Source organism: Eumetopias jubatus, unplaced genomic scaffold (genome assembly GCF_037043125.1).
Source record: "Eumetopias jubatus isolate StellerSeaLion01/CBP00866 unplaced genomic scaffold, mEumJub1_p1.0 scaffold_30, whole genome shotgun sequence".
In the NCBI taxonomy this organism is placed as follows: domain Eukaryota; kingdom Metazoa; phylum Chordata; class Mammalia; order Carnivora; family Otariidae; genus Eumetopias; species Eumetopias jubatus.
In genome coordinates this window covers 1,018,303-1,023,453 of record NW_028274836.1, presented here as the reverse complement: position 1 = coordinate 1,023,453, position 5,151 = coordinate 1,018,303, and positions in this window count along the sequence as shown.

Genomic DNA, 5,151 nt, shown 5'->3' with positions numbered 1-5,151 from the left:
CGCAGGAAAGGAAAGGCCGGAGCCCTCCGGCTCCCTCCCCTGGGACACTTCCTGCTCCGCTCTAGGACCGGGGAGGTCTCCGCATCTCAGTGGTTCGCTCCCCCGCCCCCCGGCCGAGGTGTGCGCGGGGGGTGACATCCGACACCCCCCGGCCCGGCCCGGCCCGCGCGCCCCGCCCCGCCCCGCCCCGCCCCGGCTCCGCGCGCCCGGGCCTCGGCGTCCGGCCGGGGGCTTTGTGGACCCACCGCGCGGTGGCGGCCTGGGCGACCCGGAGCCCGCGCGGGGGACGCGCGCCGGGGGCGGGCGAGCGGGCGGCCGGGGACGCGGGCGGCGGCGAGGCGCGCGCGGCTGCCCAAAGGGCCGTGTGGGGGCTCCTCCCGCCGCCGCTCCCCCCAGCCCGGCTCCCCCCCCCCCCCCACCCCGGGGCTGCGGGCGCCGGGAAGGGCCGAGCGCGACCCCCGAGCCGCGCCCGGATGCTGGACGTGGGAGGGGGGAGCGGAAGGAGGTGCGCCCTGCTCCCGCGCGCCGCGGGCCACTCCATCTCCGAGCCCGCCTGTGACCCTCCCGACCCCGCACCCTGACGGATCCAGTCCCCTCGCCGCCAGAACCCTTCCCCTCCGCCAGGCTCGCGGCCGCCGCAGAGACCACCCCTAACCGCCGCCCCCCCCCCCCCAAGTCTCATCCACTCCGGGAGGCCGGGCTTTCTTGGGATGAAGCCCATTTTGGGAGTTTCACAGTTTAAGAAAGGCTGCCCGCTGTATGGCCCTTCTGAGCATCAGGACAACGCTGGGGAATGCGCAGAGGGGCTGGGGTCAGAGCCGGCCCCAGTGGGTGGTCAGGAAGCTCACTGCGGGCTTCAGGGGAGGGTACGGCTAGATGTTCCTACTGTGGCGGAGAGAGAGGTTATGGGCCTCTGAAGTCCGGTGGCAGTGAGGGGTGAGCGGGGATTGGAGCCACCGTACCCCCCAGACAGGGCTCCTTGACCCCTACCCTGTGCTGAACATAGCCCAGGGGCTCAGCGGGGTCTTCCTGGATCCATCTCGAGTCTTCCAGGTTCCCGAGCTTGGGAGAAAGCATGTCGGGTCCCTGAGCAGGCCTGATTGGTACCAACCCTTCTGCATCCCCTGCTCCTCGCTGCAGCTGGCCTCTCCCACGGAAGAGGAGGCAAAGGAAAAGTTCCGGGTCCCACAGGGGCGCCTGAGTGCAGATCGCTGTTTGAGGCCAAGCAGAAAGAAAACCAGTTCGCCCAAAGAGAGTGGCCTGGCTCAATAGAGGGGGAGAGAGCGAATGGACTTGAGGAATCTGGACCCTCATCTGTGTGTTCTCAGTCCGTGGGCCTGGGCGCCTCCCGTTTCCCATAAACTCCAAATAATCAATCCTGACCAGCGGGGTTACTGGGAGCGCCATTTGCCAGTCGCCTGGATTCTGACTTTAGGAGATGCACCAAAGTGAAGGAGTGGAGCTTTTTGTGAACAGTGAGTGTTGCCCTCCCAATGACAGACACAGGCAGGGCCACCCAGAGGTCTGCTGTGGAGCCACCCCCTTCGGACTTGAGCAGACTCACCGTTAGCAGGATTCACGCACACCTCAAACCTCAGGAGCACCCGCCAGCCCGGCTCCTGCGGCTCAGAGGGGAGATTCCCCCGGGGAGGGACCAAGGATCCGCCCAAGGTAGGCTGGGCTTCGGTGCAGGCACTGGCTTTGCACGTCCACACCCTCCTTTTGCTGTGACCGGTTGGGGAGCCGGCAGCTGAGTGCTGGGAATCTGGCGCTCACGGCTCTGCCCGGGGCAGTTCTACCCCAGATAAAACGTGGAGCCTAGAAATGGCTAGCATACAGCATCAGATCAGTCTGTGCTGCTTCGCCCAGTTCCTTCCCCTGAACGGACCCCTCCCGGTGACCTGTGCACCCTTCATAGCTCAGAGTAGGCCCTTAGGTTGCATGGCTTCTGCATTTCACTCTGCACAGGGGTTAGAACCAGCCCCTGGGAGAAATCCTGCCTCCTCATGTCCAGCTGATCTCAGGCGTCCTGCGCCTTGCTGAGCCTAGTTCCTTCATCCAGGATACACAGATGAAGCTGTCCACCTCACTGAGGGCATCTGGGATCCTTCCGGCACTCAGTAAACACACTGAGCCCCTGCCAGGCACTCAGGGCACATCCAGGAGCACAGCCGGCTCGTCCGGGGAGGGTGCAGGCAAGCAGTCAGCAAACTCTGTAACTCCATCTGCTGTGTCCGATGCGTGTTGCAGAGGTGAGCAGTGTCAAGGAACGGGGCCTGGAGAGGGGCTGGCGGTGCTCGCGGTATTCGAGAAGGCAGGGCAGGATCCCATGTGACAGGGATCTCTGAGTCGGTCAAGCTCAAGCAGGGGGGAGCACAGCGTCCCAGGTGGAGGCCCGAGGGGGAGTTACAGGGAGGTGGTCCTGGAGCTAGAGGAGCGGGCTCTCGGGAGGGCGGGGGTTGGGGGCAGCGCCACAGCACAGGCGCCGTGGAAACGTGTCTTTCTGCCGCTGCCAGGGATTGTCAGGTGCGGCAAGCACGGGAGGAACCTGCGTGGAGACCCTGCCCGAGGACCGTCCACCATCTCACACCCCATGTGTACGTTTCTTTGGTTTCCATTACTGCCGCTGACCATGTATATTTCTACGAGATATTTTCCATTTGCCACCAATTCTTCCGTCTTTGGAGACACCGCGGTGGACAGAAGACTCTGGCTTCCCTTCTGGAGGCCTGCAGGGAAATCAGGTAGTAAATACAGTGCTGGTGAGAGATGCCGTGAAGATGAAAGGCGCACAATACAACAGGGTGAGGACTGGAAGATGCTGCCTGAGGTGACGTTGGGACAGAGAGCAGGGCGAGGGCTCAACAGCTGTTCTGACAAGCAGAGCAGAGGGGTGTGGGGCCGAGCATTCCAGCAGAGGGAACAGGGAGAGAGCGGGGCGCTGGAACAGAGCGACCGCCCTTCAACTCAGCAAGTCCAGGAGGGCCCGGGCCGCAGGGACCTTGTCTTTCCGCGGTCGCTGTGCCGAACGGGTTGGAGGGACACAGAAGAGGCAGGGGCTGTGTCGAAGCCGCCAGGGAAGGCGCGGGCAGGAGGTGCCAGTTCCGCCGTGGCTGCTGGAGGTGCCCCAGGCGGGCGGCAGCACAATTTCCCACAGGCGTCCTGTAGGATGGTAGAGGATGGGCTGTGCTTTGGGTCCGAATTGGGTGAGTCAGGGGCTTGTCTGGGAAACAGTGAGCGGGTTTCTGGACAGGGCTTGGGGGACAGGGTGGATTTCGGGATGTGCTGCGTCTGAAAGGCCCAAATGACAGGTAGGGATGACTCTTGGGGGAGAAGGCAGAGGTTGGAGGTGGGAATCTGGGCTCACAATACACACGCAGGGGTGGAGAAGAGCAGGCCGACCCGGGCCATGGCAGCTCCCCGACTGGGGAGAGAGTGGGGGGTGCAGAGGACACCCAGGGGGAGGAAGAGGAGGGGGAACAGCAGGCCCCCCCCAGGTGGTGGGAACCTGGGCAGCGCTGAGCCTTGTGTGTGTGATTCACGGAAGGGGGGGTGCATGGGGTGCGTCCCGCTGCCAGGCCCACGTGCATGTAAACACTGGCCTGGGCTTGGGTAGAGATGCCCCTGAGTGGACTGGAGGCCACGGAGCCACTGGGCTGGAGCACCGTTTGGGGTGAGCAGGGAGGTGAGGGAGAGGAGACTGCCAGAGAAACGGGGCCCCAGGTGGGTGGGGGCAGCCCAAGCCCCATAGGGAGGAGAATAGGGAAGGTGGCCTCTGGGCGCTCCCCTCCCCAGCTCACAGGCTGCGGGTGTGTGGCCGTCCGGGAGCCGGAGGTGGACACAGTCCACTAACGGAAGAAGCAGGTGTGATGGTCTATTTATGTGTCAGCTTGGCCGGGCCCAGGTGCCCAGGTCGCGGTCAAACGCTGCTTTAGATTTGCTGGGAAGGTACTTTTAGGGTTTTGTTTGAGAGAGAGACAGAGCGTCCGCACGAGTGGAGAGCGAGGAGCCCGTGGAACTCCATCTCAGGCCCCTGAGGTCATGACCTGAGCCACCCAAAGGTGGTTTTAGATGAGGTTAACATTGAAATCAGTAAACTTTGGGTAAAGCAGCTTACCCTCCGTAATGTGGATGGGCCTCACTCAGCCTCCATGATCTAGTGAGCCAGTCCCACCCCCCATCTCTCTAAATCTCTCCATCTACACACGTACCCTAAATATGTCTACATGCATATCTCTAAATATCTCTGCAGACACACCCTAAATGTGTCTACACACATACCCTAAATATCTCTACATGCATATCCTAAATATCTCTACACATGTACCCTAAATATGTCTACATGCATATCTCTAAATATCTCTGCAGACACACCCTAAATGTGTCTACCCACATACCCTAAATATCTCTACATGCATATCCTAAATATCTCTACACATGTACCCTAAATATGTCTACATGCATATCTCTAAATATCTCTCCAGACACACCCTAAATGTGTCTACACACATACCCTAAATATCTCTACATGCATATCCTAAATATCTCTACACATGTACCCTAAATATGTCTACATGCATATCTCTAAATATCTCTGCAGACACACCCTAAATATCTCTACATGCATATCCTAAATATCTCTACACATGTACCCTAAATATCTCTACATGCATATCCTAAATATCTCTGCAGACACACCCTAAATGTGTCTACACACATACCCTAAATATCTCTACACATGTACCCTAAATATGTCCACATGCATATCTCTAAATATCTCTGCAGACACACCCTAAATGTGTCTACACACATACCCTAAATATCTCTACATGCATATCCTAAATATCTCTACACATGTACCCTAAATATCTCTACATGCATATCCTAAATATCTCTACACATGTACCCTAAATATGTCTACATGCATATCTCTAAATATCTCTGCAGACACACCCTAAATATCTCTACATGCATATCCTAAATATCTCTACACATGTACCCTAAATATCTCTACATGCATATCCTAAATATCTCTGCAGACACACCCTAAATGTGTCTACACACATACCCTAAATATCTCTACACATGTACCCTAAATATGTCCACATGCATATCTCTAAATATCTCTGCAGACACACCCTAAATGTGTCT